The sequence below is a fragment of the Natrix helvetica genome, assembly GCF_964273705.1.
Source record: "Natrix helvetica genome assembly, chromosome: 5".
Lineage (NCBI taxonomy): Eukaryota > Metazoa > Chordata > Lepidosauria > Squamata > Natricidae > Natrix > Natrix helvetica.
The window spans coordinates 125,751,094-125,767,987 of NC_138551.1; the positions used below are offsets into that span (position 1 = coordinate 125,751,094).

A 16,894-nucleotide genomic window follows, 5' to 3' on the forward strand; every position below is an offset into this window, starting at 1 on the left:
ATTCTAGATGATGGCTTTAATTCGATATCTGCCCCTGTTATTATGAATCACATCGGGATTATTTCCCTTTCATTTCCCTCTACAGAATTTCCCAACAATTTTTGAGTCCAAGAACTGGTTGAATTAGCCAGGGATCCCTCCTGAGAGGGAGAATTATGATTAAAGTTTCAGCTCTGCTCTTTGGCCGAATCCTCCAGGGGAGACTTTGGGCAGAGAAATATGGAGTTTTGGGACAGGCAGGGTCTGTGCTCCTGAATGTACATCTCTCTCCTTTCCAGATGAAGCTGAGTGTTTCTCTGTGTTTCAATCAGGAAAGACATTGGATCATATTCCACCTTGTGAGAATCCTTTCTAATTCTTCTTTAAAAACAGAAAAGGGATTCATTGATTCACACTATGAATGATGGACCTACTGCTTCTGCTTCTGATGCTGCTTTTGTCCCATCCAGACTCTGGGAAGCTTGGAATGAAAGGCCCTCTGAGTTTGGAGCACCAGGATGGAAAACAACCACAGAGCTTTTACAGCCCAGGAGACCATCTCATCAGTATAGTCACCACTGGAAAGGAAAGATTGCATACAAAGTTGCTTTTCAACGTGGCTCCTTCTCTTCAGTTTGTTTTTCGTGATCCGTAAGTCATTCAGGGTGATAGAGTTGCAATCCCTCCATTCTAACACTCTCCTTCTTTTCTGTTTTTATTTTTTCATTTATTCCTACATTGGGGATTATGTCTAATTTCCTGAATGATTTTGACTTCCATGGTTTCTCTCTTTTGTCTGATTTTGTGAAAGAAACAAATCGAAAAATAGGCCTGAAAAAAAAGCTGAAAGGGCTGCAGGTTATTTTCCTCTCTCAGTTCAATCCTTAATTTATCACTTCAATAATGAATTTTATTTAAAGTATGGCGGAATCAGTTGTAGTTGCTGTACCTCAGCTCATTTCCATATTCGTATAACTGATCATTGCTTTGGATCAATGTTGGCTTAAGGCTCTGTAGGATTTTGGAGGCTTATATATTTTTAAAAAGTATTTGTTGCCGCCCATTATAATAACATTTTTTTACAATAGGGATGTTTATGGTTTTCCAGATGTCTTAATATTCATTCTCAACATCCAAACAGTCAACAAGAATTCCCAGCTCCTGCACAATCTCACACTTGGCTACAACATCCATGCCAACTATTTGAGCACTTTACGTACTTCAGATGCCTTGCTAGACATTCTCTCCACTGGAGAAGCCAATGTCCCCAACTACGGCTGTGGAAGGAAGGAGAACCTTCTGGCTCTCCTTGATGGAGCTAGAAGGAGCATCTCCACCCAGATGTCAACATTAGGAGGCACCTACAAAGTCCCACAGGTTTGTGTGCGTTTTTCTCTCTCTGGTAAAGTGAGGGGTGGGTGGTGGTGGGTGAGCAATAGATGCAATCATGTCTTTTCCATGTAATTCAAGAGCTGCTTTTCTCCATATTAGCAAAAATTACAATATTTTACCCCATTACGTTCATGTTGAGATTAATCATAAAAGGCCTGAAATTCAAGCAATACATTCCCTGGAGAAGACATTCTACCAACTATTTAACTGATCAAAAAATACCCCTGGTTGTTGGGGCCTCTATTGGCATCTTCATTTTCACATATAAATAGTATCCAGTCAGATTGAAGTTGGCAATAGCAGCATTTTATCTATCTAAAAAGTGGAATAAAAAGGATTCTAGCAATTATAGGCCAAATAGACTAGTAGATATTGTGGCTGAAATGTATGCCTGGATCCTCTTAGTTAAACTTGAGAAAAATGCATTCCTTGCAGAAGAAACAGAAGGTTTTAGGTAGTGAACAGCTATATAGATTTTATAAGAAATATTGCATGTCAATAATCTAATATTGGTAACAAATTTGTCTTGAAATGTCTAATCTATATCAGCAAAGTAAAACACGGTTTTGCTGGCTTTCTAGATGTTAGTGCATTTGTCATAATTAACAGAGAAATATTATGTAGGAAATTGATTGCCCTCAAAATGGAGCTCCACCTGTCAGTCCTGATCTAGGCTCTTTCTCCAGGTCCTTGTTTGAGAGGGAGGTTGGGGCTCAATGGAGCAATGAGAAGAATTGATACTTACCAAGGAGGAAGGGAAGGATGCATATTTGAAACCTTGTTATTCTCTCTTCATATTGACAATTTACTTCAACTAATGAAGGATCCAAAAACATCATAAATAAATGTTATTTCTTTCTTTGACAAAAATTACTAAATTAGTGGACCAGCAAAATGCAGTGCACAATGTTTCCAGTACTTGGATTTTAGAAAGGCTTTGACAAAGTAAACCACCATCTACTTCTTCGAAAGCTAAAAATATATGGGATAGACAGCATCACCCCCAGATGGACTCAGCCTGTGGTCCTCAGTGGAACTACATCTACATGAGGGAAACAAGCAGTGGGAGACCCCAAGGTTTCATTTTAGGCCCAGTACTCTTCAACATCTTCATCAATCATCTTCATCAGATGACACTAAACTGGCAGGAATAGCCAACAGCCCAGAAGATAGGGTCAAGATCCAGATGGATCTAGATGGACTTGAACCCTGGGCCTATCTAACAAAAGGAAATTCAGTATAGAGAAAAGTAAAGTAATACAATAGCAAAGTTGGAAGGGACCTTGGAGGTCTTCTAGTCCAACCCCCTGCCTAGGCAGGAAACCCTATACCGTTTCAGACAAATGGCTATCCAACAACTTCTTAAAGATTTCCACAACTTCTGGAGGCAAGCTGTTCCACTGATTAATTCTTCTAACTGTCAGGAAATTTCTCCTCAGTTCTAAGTTGCTTCTTTCCTTGATTAGTTTCCACCTATTGCTTCTTGTTGTACCCTCAGGTGCCTTGGAAAATAGTTTGATTCCGTCTTCTTTGTGGCAACCCCTGAGTCTTACACTGAGGTTAGAAAAACCAAATGTACAGGTACAGATTAGGTGAAACCTGGCTTAATAGCAGGAACTGTGAAAGGGATCTTGGAATCTTAGAGGACAATCTCTCAAATGTGAGCCAGCAATGTGTGGCAGCAGCCAAAAAAAGCCACTGCAATCCTACGCTGCATCAACAGAAGGATAGAATCCAAATCAAGAGAAGTATTGGTACCATTTTATAATGCCCTGATAAAACCACCCTTGGAATAGGGCATTGATGGCGAACCCTTTTGGCACCGAGTGCTCTTGTCAGGGATGCAATCTGGAAGAGAAGTTGTCTAGTGTGCATTTTCTTCCAGTTCCTGGCACTGCTGCGCATGTAAAGGCCAGCTGATCGTCGCGCTCACATGCACACAAGAAACCCGGAAGAGCAACGGGCAAGGCGATATAGCTTTGCGTTCCACTTAGCCCAAGCTAAGAATCTGAAGCAGAGGGCACCATTTCCCCTCCTGGGGCCTCCGTGCATCCCATTTTTGGCCTCCCCAGCCCCCAGAACCACTCTGCCGGCCAAAAGCTTTGGTCTTACTTTGCAGCTTCAGTCTGTGGGGCTTGCAAAGGTAAGGCCTGCGCTCAGCCTGTGGGTGGCAAGTGGGCGGGGTGATTTGGGCAGGGCAGCCTTATGGTCCCACGTGGGCCGGATTAATGGCTTCAGTGGCCTGTATCCGGCCCGTGGGATGTAGTTTGAGGACCCCTGGTATAGGGTCTCCTTCTTGAGCAGGGGGTTGGACTAGAAGACCTCAAAGATCCTTTCCAACCCTTTTATTTTGTTATACGTTCTGTTATAGGTACATATGTTTAGCATGCTAAATATCTATTGGAACATGCTGATTTACACTGTGATATTATCATACTTACACATTGGATTATATACCCTGTGAGGAAGACTTCGGTTCTTTTCTCATAATAATTATCTGATAATTAATAAATCAAGTTCAAAAATTATGGTCTTTGGCAAATGACATCGTTGCCATAGATGGTCAGCCAATAGAGCAAGTAAGACCTTTCCTTATCTGGGGTTGTTTTCTCTGAGGCTGAATCTTGGCTCCCTCCTCATCAAAGGAGCTCAGTTAGATCAAAGACATGAGTGAAAGGGGTGCTTAAATGAAAAACTCATAGCTCTCCAGCTTCCTCAGCCCCAATTCTTAAAGTATATGAGGCCAAGGTTTCCCCCATGTTCTTATATCAATCTGATGTTTGGGGCTTCAGAGAGAAACCACCAGCAGAACCAACCCAATCACAGCCTCCGAGGAGTATCTTGGGGTGGACAAAAGGACTCCAGCTGCTGCCCCTCAGAGCTGATTTGTGAATTTACAAAATTTCTGATTTGTCTAAAATCAGAAAATATGGATTTTGGCATTTAATCTATGGAAACTGACAGACTCTGAAAATTGTGGCTGTTAGAACTGTTTTGTCTGTTAGAACAGACAAAACTTCAATTAAAGACCAATCTTGAATTCTATAGTGACAAATTGTATGAGGAACTGAGGTCTCCCTGTTTCTTGTACAACTGGAGAAGCTAAAAAGATTCCCCCACAAAGAATCTGGGCCTTGGAAGCATTAAAATATGCAGCAATCCTCAAAAATTATAGTAGGCCCTTTATTGGATTAGAATACTTCAGTTGGCATTTGCACATGTTAATCTAATTGCAATAAATTGTAGGGGTGAGATACCGTAATATGACTTACATTATTTATAGTTTTTTAATTTATTTATTATTTTCCACTTTTATAACAATTTCTTGTTAATATTCAGTCTTTAATATTTTAAACAATGTCTAATTAACAAATTATTCTAATGCCTTCATGAGAACAAGATTGTATTTATTAAAATATAATAGTTTGGACTTGATCTGACCCCAAATATAACACAGCATTCTTCATTGTGTAAGGTTTTTGAATGCAGCTCAGAATCTGATAAGTCCAGTGAAACTCTGAAGACGAAGCTATGGATTATCAGCTTCTATTTCTGCAGAAAGCAAAAGACTGGCTTGCACAGAACGTCATTGCTATAGAAATATAATTTGATATCACGCAAATTTCATGATTTTTGTCAGCACCCTGAAAACCATAGACTGTAGAATTGAAAAGAAATCCATTTTTGGAGTATAACTCATAGCTTTGTTAGGGAATGCTGAACACACATTTTAAGGTACAAGCAAGGCTACTTGGCAGATTCCACATTTTACTTTTCACAAGACATTACTTTGCTAGGCTAAGCTTGGCAATTCGCCTAGAAGTTTTATCTATGTAGTTGGTACCTTAGGTTACAATAGAGCTTCTCTCAACAGCAATTTAACAAAAGCTGAATTAGGTTACACTCTGTGTATGCTCTAATGCAGTGATGGCAAACCTTTTAGAGACCGAATGACCAAACTGCAACCCAAAACCCACTTATTTATCTCGGAGTGCCAACACGGCAATTTAACCTGAATAATGAGGTTTTAGTTTAGAAAAACAATTCATACATAATTAATGTCTTTTCTCTAACCCCCCCCCCCTAACAGCTCTTTAAATGATACAAACACCTTTTTATTGAAAGGTAAACGTTTGCATTTGGCATGCTTTTGATTAATGTGACCTTTGCTGTTGAATGCAAGCTGATAATTTTTCTAACCTTGACTCATACTTTGTAAGTTTGAGAGCAACACATGCAGCACTCAGGTCATCTGTTAGTCCAGGGGTGTCAAACTCAATTTCAATGAGGACCCCATTGTGGTTGACTTTGGAGGCCATGGTGGGCATGGCTAGTTCCCACTGCTGTGCTCACTCTCCTTGGTGTCCCATGGGGAGTGCAGGAGGGCAAAGAATGTCGGTCAGAGGGAGGCCCACTCCCTCTCCTTACGAGACCTAGCTTTGTAACCAAAGCATACTCAATGATAGGATTGGAGACCACCAGGAGAGGTCAGGAGGAGACAAGAGGATGGTAAAAGGCAGCAGGGCTGCTGGTGATCAAGTGCTAAGGCAGGATTTACCGCACACCCTCACTCTCTCTCATTATAATCTCCTTCCTTCCTTTCTTTTTCCTTCCCTCTTCATTCTTTCTTCCCCTCATTCCTTCTTTTTGCTTCCTTGCTCTCTTCTCCTCTTTCCGTCTTTTTCTTTGTCTTTCCTGTCCCTTCTTGGATGCTCCAATGCAAAAGGGGAAACATTCCTTGCCTTGTGATCAAATGCCACTTTTGCTAGTAGTTTGTGGCCACTTAAAAGACCGAGAACAAACCAGGCTCAGTTTATTCCATGCTTGCATTTCATGGGGACAGACTACAGGACAGCAAAACTGTCAAAATGATGGCTCTGGTAGTTGATCAGAGCACCTCTGTTTTTTATGTACAACAGCTTCAGCATTTAAGAGCAGAGCTAAGTTAGTTGCTTTTCTATGAATACATAATGATCCTTGAAAGATCTCTTCCGTAGGGACCTTGCCATGGTCTAATTCAGACTGGAAATATAGCAAAGGAAACTATTTCCCCAATTGCTTTGTCCTTTTTTCCCCACTGGAAACAGCTGTTTGAAACCCACAAGGAAGGGATACTTTCCTAAGAGCTCAGAATTCAAGGATACCAATGTGCCCATGACCACTACCAGATCGATTCGTAACTGGCTGACCAACCGCACTCAACGTGTAGTCCTCAATGGAATTGTATCTATATGGAGGGAGGTATGCAGTGGAGTACCCCAAGGCTCTGTTTTGGGCCCAGTACCCTTCAACATCTTCATCAATGATTTGGATGAGGGAATAAATGGGGAACTCATCAAATTTGCAGATGACACCAAGCTGGCAGGAATAGCCAACACTCCAGAAGATAGGCTAAAGATAAGGAAGGATCTTGACAAACTTAAACATTGGGCACTATCTAATAAAATGGAATTCAATGGTGAAAAGAGTAAGGTTCTACATTTAGGCAACAAAAACGGAATGCACAGGTACAGTATAGGTGGTACCTTGCTCAACAGTAGTAACTGTGAAAGGGATCTTGGAGTCCTAGTGGACAACCATTTAAATATGAGCCAGCAGTGTGCAGCAGCTGCCAAAAAAGCCAAGACAGTTCTAGGCTGCATTAACAGAGGGATAGAATCAAGATCACGTGAAGTGTAAATACCACTTTATAATGCTTTGGTAAGGCCACACTTTCAATATTGCTTTCAGTTTTGGTCGCCACGATGGAAAAAAGATGTGGAGACTCTAGAAAGAGTGCAGAGAAGAGCAACAAAGATGATTAGGGGACTGGAGACTAAAACATAGGAAGAACGGTTGCAGGAACTGGGCATGTCTAGTTTAATAGAAAGAAGGACTAGGGGAGACATGATAGCAGTGTTCCAATATCTCAGGGGTTGCCACAAAGAAGAGGGAGTCGAACTATTTTCCAAGGCACCTGAAGGTAGAACAAGAAGCAATGGGTGGAAACTAATCAAGGAGAGAAGCAACTTAGAACTGAGGAGAAGCTTTCTGACAGTTAGAACAATTAATCAGTGGAACAGCTTGCCTCCAGAAGTTGTGAATGCCCCAACACTGGAAGTCTTCAAGAAGTTGTTGGATAGCCATTTGTCTGAAACGGTATAGGGTTTCCTGCCTGGGCAGGGGGTTGGACTAGAAGATCTGCAAGGTCCCTTCCAACTCTGCTATTGTATTGTATCTCAGGGTGGGGAAGGCCATGGGGGTCTTCGTGATAGAAGAGACCCTCAAGGCCTCCCCAACCCACTAAGTTACCTCCTGCTTCTCCCTCCCTTCCTGCAACAAGGACTCACTTACTTTCCAAACCCCTGTCTCCTCTATTGGGGGTGGGTGGGTGGGTGGGTGGGTGGGGAAAGTGGTTACCTGAAGGTCTCCTGCTCCTCCCCTGCCCCCAACTACTTTCCACTTAGCTACTTAATGAGGCTTCTTTGTCTCAAGGAGCAGCAAATGGGGCCAGACAGAGACAGGCAATCCAAGTGTGTTTGGCAGAGAAAGCATACTTCAGCCAAGGCACCCAAACTGCTGCCAATGGTGTGGGTGACAGCTGAGCATGCAAATGGGGCCAGACAGAGACAGGGAGGGCAAGAGAGTAATCTAAGTTTGTGTTTGTGTGCGTTTGTGTGTGTCTGTGTGTGTGTGTGTGTGTCAGAGAAAGTGTGCTTCAGCCAGAGCACCCAAACTGGTGTGGCCGACACCTGAGCAGGGAGGCAGGGTGTGTGTGTACTTTCATCCCCATTCAAGCAGGGCCTCTTATTCCCCCCCCCCCCAGCACAGTTGGGCCATGCAGGCTGCTGCCACCTAAGCACCAGGATTGCCCCCTCCCCAGCCAGCCAGCCAGCCCCACCTGACCTGCTCCCTGCTGGCTCCTGCAAAGCCTCGCCATTTTCCTCCTCCTCTTCTTCTTCGTGTCATCCTCCTCCTCCTCCGCCCAAGTTGCAGTGGGCTCCACAGGACAGGTTTTCATTTCTGCCCTGGGGCAGAAAACTCTGGTGGGCTGGAAGTGAGTGTGAATGGCCTGGCTCTACAGTGTTTCCTGGGTCAGTTGGAGGCTTCCTTCAGCCTTCAGACAGTTGCAGGGCTTGTTTGGGGTTTTTTGCTTCCAGGTTGGTGCAGGAGGCTTTCCAGGGCCAAAATGGGGAAAAAAACACCCTGTGCTTTCTGCACCCCATTTTGGCCCTGGAAAGCCTCCTACACCAACCTGGAAGCACCCCCCCCCAACCCTGCAACTGTTTGAAGGCTGAAGGAAGCCTCCAACTGAGCCAGGAAGCACTGGGGGGGGGGGGGGAGGCCATTCACACTCATTTCCAGCCCACTGGAGTTTCCTGCACAATGTGAGCACCCCCCCCACTGCATACTCACACGTCCCCCGCCCTGGCCCTCCACAAAGGCTGGAAGGAGGTGCGCCTGCATGTGGATGCTAGTGGAGCTGGGCTGCATGCCACAAGTTCCCCATCACGGCTCTAATCCTTTCAATTGCTTTTTCAGATCAATTATTTTACAGCTTCAGAGGCTCTGAGTGATAAAAGCAATTTCCCCTTTTTCCACCACTTTCTCCCCAAAGAAGGATTCCAGTACCCAGCAATTGTGCAGCTGCTCCTTCACTTCAGATGGACCCTGATTGGCCTCTTTGCTTCAGACACAGAGAAGGGAGAGAATTTCATGAGGACTTTTACTCCTGTGCTTGTCAGGAATGGAATTTGTGTGGTTATATCACAACTGTTCTCAAAGACTGGATATACTGCATACCTCAGGGATTCTCTCTCTAAGTGGAGACAAGTCAACGTCTTTGTTCACTTCATAGAATTTGATTCCCTTTGGGACAGAATTCTTCCTTTCCATTTAACACTTCTGCGTCTCCCAGGACCCATTGAGGGGAAAGTCTGGATCATCACAAGTTTTTCAGCATATCAAATAAAGAAGCACAGACTTCTCAAATACATCCATAGTATTTGGAATTTTGGTTATTTGGGAAATGAAAGGCCAAATGATTCTGCCTTTAAACCCTTTTTCTTTGTGGAAGAAAAGTTTCAAGATCCTTATTTTCATTGTTCTCTTTCAAAGAATGTCTTTTCTGTCAAAGGCCGCAGAAGATGCACCCAAAAAGCCCCACTGGAGACCCAGAGGAAAAGGGACAGAAAAGGGTTCCAAAATGACTACCACTATTACAGTCTCATGAAGACTCTGGCCCAGGCCCTGAATGCTGCATATTCCTCCAGATCGAGGAGTAGAAGGAAGGAGGATGAAAAGATGTTGGGGTCTCCAAAGCTGCAGCCATGGCAGGTATGGGGGTCCCAATATGGATCCATTAATTTCAGATCCTTTGGAGGAGGAATCCAGAGGAGAAGGAGGGGAACCATCTCAACAGATCTGGCCAATTTAATTACTCAGGGCATTAATGGTTCCAAAGAGTAGATACCATGGCATTTTTATATTTAGCACTGATAATTGGAAAATGCTGTATTCTTTTCAAAATAAATTCCCGTATTTATGGGTTTGTGATTAGCCTGGTGGAATTCCACCTTTCTTCCGTCCCCATTGCAGGTGGGTCTGTGTGCAGCTGGAGAGGCAGCTAAGCCCCCCCTATTCTCCTCCAATGAAAGGGAGCCTGGTGTGGATCTGGATGCTTTATTGGGAGAAGAGGGCAGGTGAAACTGAGGAGATGCAAAGAGTGGAAATCAAATAGAAAGACGAGATAGGCAGCATTAACTAACAGCCAACAAAGAAGCAGCTGGAACCTCCCCAGCAATGCTCCGTGTGAGGGAGGGAGGCCATCTCTGGATGACCAGGGGTCTCGGTCACAGCGGCTGCTTCCGTCTTCTCCAAAGGCTGACAGAAAATGGAGTCTGGCTTCAGACCTTATAGTTAGGTTTATCTGCCTTCAGCCACTAGGTGGGGCTAGAGCAACAACAGCACAGCAGTTACCGTATTTTTTGGAATATAAGACGCACCTTTTTCCCTCAAAAAAGAAGCTGAAAATCTGGATGCGTCTTATACATCGAATGCAGCATTTTTTGCCTCCCGAAGCCCTGCCCCCTTCACTAAAATGGCCGTGCATACCCTTATGGAGGCTTTCAGAGAGCTCCTGGGGGCTGGGGAGTCCAGTAATGACCAACAAAATGGACCATTTTGCCCCCCCCCCCCAGCCCCCAGCAGCACTCTATAAGCCTCCATTAGGCTATGCATGCAATTTCTTTGACACAAAACGGGCTTCTTTTTGCAAAAAATGGGCCATTTTTCGCTTATTTTTGCCCCCCCCGAGCACTCTGCAAGACCCCCCCAAGGCTATTCATGACTTTTTAAAAGGGGGGGTTACAAAAGCGGGCTGTTTTGGGGAGGTTTGCAGAGTGTAAAAACTTTTTTTTCCCTCTTAGAAAGCTCTTTAACTGGTTGAAGAGAATTACATTGATCAAGTGCTTTGCCAGCAGAAAACAAAGTCTTAGGTGCTGCAGATTGTCAGCAATTTCCTTCTCCAGCACATGGATAAATACACCTGGAAACATCTACCTTCTCTCTCTCTCTCTCTCTCTCTCTCTCTCTCTCTCTCTCTCTCTCTCTGTTTCTCTCTCTCTCTCTCTCCCTACCTACTGTATTTCTCTCTCTCTCTCTCTCTCTCTTTATTTACCTCCCTACCTAACTACTCTCTCTCTCTCTCTCTCTCTCTCCCTACCTACCTACTGTGTTTCTCTCTCTTTCTCTTCCTCTACCTACCTACCTACCTACTTTTTTAAAAAAAAGCCTCTTGAAAACCTTGGTGTGTCTTATACTCCGAAAAATGCGGTGCATGTTGTGGCATGACAACCTTTATAAATTAGGAGGAGACCCTGAGACCCTCTAGCCCAACCCCTCCTCTCTGCAGGAATCCCAATTCAAGCTTCTCTGACTGATGGCTGTATCCAGTGGTGGGATTCAAATCTTTTTACTACTGTTTCTGTGGGCATGGTTTGGTGGTCTTGTGACTGGGTGGGTGAGGCTTGGTGGTCTTGTGACTGGGTGGGTGTCACTTGGTGGTCATGTAACTGGGTGGGCGTGGCTTGGTGGTCATGTGATTGGGTGGGCATGGCCAATTTGACATCACTCACGTCAAGGGGTACCTTGCAATTTCTGAGGAAGTGAAATCCCTCCAAGAAACTCACAGATTTAACAATCTTAGAAACAAAATATAGAAGAGAGCAGCAGAGCAGATCTTACTTGTATTATCAAACATGTGTTCTTACATTTTTCTTTGTCACTTTCTAGAATATCACCAATTGCTATTATTCCAAATACTTTCATTTTTATGATCTGAGCATTTTCGATATTGCTCCTTCTTCCCTGCCTCCAGGAGAGGCCTCAGCGCCCCCCTCCTTCTTGTCTTCATTTCATTCATTTTTTCATTTTCATTTCATTTATTGAATTTATAGACCGCCTCCTCTCCCCGAGGGGACTCGGGGCGGTGTACAGACAAAAGCTAAAACCATATATACAATAACAATATTAAATACCCCTTGTTAAAAACAAATTAAATAAAGGGTCTGTACAGTGATAATAAAAATTAAAACAGGTAAAAAGGACAACCCCTTAAAATTTAAAATGCCGGTCAGGAGGATTAAAAATTGAAGCTACGGTTGGGCCAGGCCAGCTAATTGGAACAGGTGGGTCTTGAGTTTCTTGCGGAAGGAGCGGAGATCGGTAGTAGTTCTGATGTTGGGGGGGAGGTCATTTCAGAGGGTCAGGCCCATCACAGAGAAGGCCCTACTCCTGGGCGCCGCCCGCTGGCATTGCCTAGTGGACGGCACCCGGAGGAGACCCTCCCTGTGAGAGTGAATTGGTCGCAGGGATGTATGGGGTAGGATGCGATCCCGCAGGTAACTAGGTCCTGTGCCAACACCTTGAAACGCACCCGAAAAGCCACAGGTAGCCAGTGTAGCTCGCGCAGGAGAGGTGTTATATGGGAGTACCTAGTACAGTGGTGGGCAACCCGCGGCTCACGAGCCACATGCGGCTCTTTACACCCTTTAATGCGGCTCTTCTGTGTGCTGGGTGCCCGCTCCCCTCCCTCCTCTCGGGCTTCGGAGGGAAGCTTCTGCAAAAGCCCGGGCGAGTGACAAACAATTTTGGTCCTATGACTGCAGAATGCTGCAAAATGCCATAAATGCAGGCCAGTTGTTGAGTGTTTCAAATGTGATTGGAACACTCAACAAGATGACCACAGTGTGTGTGTGTGTGTGTGTGTGTGTGTGTGAGTGAGTGAGTGAGTGAGACAGACAGACAGAGGAACAGAGAGAGGGAGTGAGGGAGGGAATCAGAGAGAGACTGACAGACACACACACACACACACACACAGACAGACAGAGACAGAGAGGGGGAGGGGAGCCCCATGTAGAGAGCATTGCAAATCTTGCGTTTTGACATCCTTTTCACTACTCCCACTAAATTCCTCCTCTGGGAGGGAAAGATTCTTTTTAATGAAGGCTTCCGCCTCCTGAACTGTGTTAATTCTGATCCTATTTTCCTCCTAGAAGACCAACATCCACTCTGGTAACAGCCATCTAAACCAGACCCCTTTATTGTATAATTTTTTTGATAAGGAGGAGTATTTCCTCCTTCTCTCTCTTATTTTTTTTGGAATCTGTTTAAGAATGGTCATCACTTCCTCTTTGTATTTCAGGCTCTCCCTTTGGGTCACAAGCACTTCATCCCTTGTGGATCTCCTGACAAATTCAACATGTATCTCCCTTGGAACATTATGACTTCTGGCATATGCTGAATTTATCCTATATACTAGATCCATATCCCACCATAATTGTTTTTTATCTCTCTTAATATAATCTGCTAAAATTGTACTCATAATATCCTTAAGATCTTCGTAGGTTCTGGAATCTAAGAAAAAAGGACATTCTTTCAAATTCTATTTTTGTCAGAAAATTTTCCATGTCTGTATTTCCCTTACGTATTGTTTTAACCTCTTCCCCCAGTTCTGCCGCTCCCTCCTCTAACACCAAAATTCTCTGTTTATTTCCAGTTATATGTTCTTTAAGCTCTCTGAGCTCTTCTTTAACCTCTGCCATTTCTTTTCTCAGTTCATTTTGTCTTTTCTCAGTTCATTTTGTCTTTAGTTCTTTAAACATTTCAGTAACAGATAGTTCTTTTGGATCCTCTCCAGCCCCTCCTTTCTGCAACATTGAGGTGATTTTGGTCTGTTGCATTGTGGGGCTGGGGGCGGCCGATGAGGGGGCTGAGTGGGACTTGCCCGTCGGTGGTTTCCTTGAAGCCATTTACTTAAGTTCAGAGATGCAAGTCTTTTCCAGAGAAGGTGGTGTCCGGGGATTTCGCAGCTGCGCTGGTCTCAAGAGGCAAACAAGAGCAAAGACACCAAGTTTACAGTTCCAAGAGAGAAAGGCTCCAAGAAAATAATTCCAATAACCAAAGTTCAGAAGAGCCACATACAGGAAGAAGACCCAGCTTCCCTTCGAGAGAGTAAAACAAACAGTCCGCTTTTCTTTGTTTTCCCTTTGGGAGTAGTTTCAAAGGACAGGCTTCATTTGTATGTAGACAAAGGAAGGAGGGTGGGTGCCATCTTGGCCCTCCCTTTCGCAGGGATAGAAGTCACAAAAAGTTTTTTCTTTTTTTGAAAATCGGCTCTGAAATCATTTCTAGCAATTGTGGAAAGTCATTCTCAATTTACTGTCTCAAATAACAAGTCAAGCCTTTATTCTCTCTCTCCAAGAGAGTTCATTTAAATGCTGCTTAGTCCGGGGGTGGGGGAATAGAAAAACTACCCCCTCTAATTTCCATTCCAAGAACCGGAACAAACATACTTACACACGTCTGCTGCTTTTCTTCTAAGTAAACAGAGAGCACCGGACAGGATCCACACCTCCAGTCTCCAGCCACACTTCTCCTGCTGTTTTTAAACCTTCCAGGGCCATTTGGCGAAAGGGCAAAGTCACTCCCCCCCCTCTGCTCACCGGCTCCTAGGCAAAGCTGGGAAACGCCCCCGCCAGCTGCCACCGATTGCAGGGCGTCCCAGCAAGCTGCCCTTCAGCAGGAGACCCGTTCGGAGTCTCCTGTGTTCCTTTCGGAACCCACCGAGAGAGCGAACGGCGGACAACGCGTCCATCGCCATCCGGACCCTGAAGCAGAAGTCAGGAACCCTGTTGTTTTCAAAGAGTTTATGGATCATCTTTTTTTTTCTCTGTTCATTTTATTTGCCATTTGCTCTAGAATGTTCCCTATAATTGACCAATTGTGTCGATTATATTTTCTTTATATTTTGTCACTAAATGATTGACAAATTTTTCTCAAACTTTTTCATTCACTTATAAAGATAATATATCATGGCAGTATTTGTATCCTATTTAACCATATTTTGAGATTAGACAATTGTAGAAGAAAGATTCAATGTGGGATAAGAAACAAAATTTTCTGCTTTTCAAATTCCTGGATGTTCCCATTCTAGTTTCATCCCTTTCTGGAGAACAATGAATTTTGGAATATTTCTGACATTGAACTTTACGTGGGCCAAAATGGAGAGCTAAAAGCAGATCTGACCATTGAGAGCTGCTTGGTTCTCCCCAAGAATGATGTTTTGGAAGAGATTCTGGCGTATTTTATAAGACAGAAACTTATTATCAGACAAGATGCTCTTTCACAGCTAAAGTTGCTCAATAAGGTGAGATAAATTTTTGTGTCTTTTCTCTGTTTTCCAAAGTCTGAGGCCCCATTTAAAGTGGGCAAAGCCTATAGTCTCCAGGGTGGTTGGCATCCCATGCCAGTTGGTGTTATCTGATTGTAGTTTTTCAACAGACGGGACCTACAGTAAGTGGAGGGGCTTTGCCATGTTTTATGGAAATCTTTCAAGATCTTACTGGTCAGAGGTTTCTTTCTTCATCACAGTTTTATTCTTTATTGAAAAATCTAATGGAATAGAAATTTCCTAAATCTTTTACAATAAATTTTATTCTCAGTTTTAATATGAATATATCATCATATGTAAATCTTTTTTCAATTCCATCTCTGCTGACTTTATTAAGTAGAAAAGTCCTTTATTGTAATGTTAAATGCCAAAAGCAAAAGGGAGGAACTAAATGAAGAATCTGCCAGTAGTTAGTTATACCTCCTGCATCTTCTTAGTAGCAGTCAGGTATTTCATATTTACTTACATGAAGACCAGAGGCTATTTGGCTAATGTCAGTGTCTACCTCTATTTTCCATGAATGTTGACTACTAACACATTTTCTTTGGCATTCCTTGTTTTTCTGCTCAGTCTCTGCCTCAGTCCAGATGTGTGGAAAGTTGTCATCCTGGATTTGTCAAGAGGGCTCGAGAAGGAGAGCCAGTTTGCTGCTATGACTGCGTTCCTTGTCCGGAGGGGACCTTCTCCACTCAGGAAGGTGGGTCACCCTGAGGAAAATGGGAGGCTTTGTGGAACTGGATCCATCCAGAACATTTTCATGAAAGTGCAAGTTAAAAGACACAAGCTCACCTTTCTTAATTTTTAATATGCACAATTTCTTATCTAAAAGGAAGTAAATCAAAAAGTCTTTGAAGGAGGGGCTGGGAGGAGATGGGAGGAGCGGGTGGCAGACTGGGCAAGCTTTACTAACAGCAGAGGAAACATCTCTCCTGCTTTCTAGTCTGGATATGTGCTGCTAAGTTCACCTTTCTAGGAAGATCTGAATTCTTTGAAACTTGATGAATTGTTTTAGGTCCACCTTCTGAAAGACCTTGCAATTCACTGTATATTGCAGGGGTGGGGAACTGTGGCTCTTTTGCGACTTGTGGACTTCAACTCCCAGAATTCCAGAACCAACATAGCTGCCTCAGGAATTCTGGGAGTTGAAGTCCACAAGTCGCAAAAGAGCCACAGTTCCCCACCCCTGGTATATTGGATCCTCCCCTTGAGGATCACTGAGAAGGTGTCACTGGTCCATAATATGGTGCTGTGGATAGTGATGTGGGGAACTCATTACACAAATATTCTGCCAGTCATGTAGATCAATCAATCAATCAGAGTAGAGCTGGAAAGGACCTTGGAGGTCTTCTAGTCCTACTCCCTGATCAAGCAGGAGACCTGATACCATTTCAGACAAGTGACCGTCCAGTCTCTTCTTAAATACATCCAATGTTGAAGCACCCACAACTTCTGGAGGCCAGTTGTTCCACTGGTTAATTGTTGTCACTGTTAGGAAATTTCTCCTGCATTCCAGGTTGCTTCCAGATGTTACAAGATACTGTAGGTATCCTCTAAGTCCAGTATATTAATTGCCATGTGGCAGGACTCTAAATATTTGTATGAAAAGATTATATGATTCATTATTAACCTGTAATAATGTGGCTTCCTATGAATTACATTATACGTTATACCAGAAATAATTCACACCCTAGGACAGTGATGGCGAACCTTTTTTTAACAGCATGCCAGAATTGCACGCGTGTGCACTATTGCACGCACCCGCCTGCCCACTCAATTTCCCACCCAACTGCGCATGTGCACATGACCCCCGCG

General features: G+C 43.7%; 1 long non-coding RNA gene across 1 annotated transcript; it reads left to right on the plus strand.

The window, feature by feature from the left end:
• The first annotated feature begins 500 nt into the window (after positions 1–500).
• LOC309393940 lies at positions 501–8,945 on the plus strand. The gene is made up of 3 exons (XR_014175662.1): positions 501–630; positions 1,088–1,356; positions 8,893–8,945. It is a non-coding gene; the product is annotated as an uncharacterized lncRNA (long non-coding RNA).
• Positions 8,946–16,894: the final 7,949 nt, after the last annotated feature.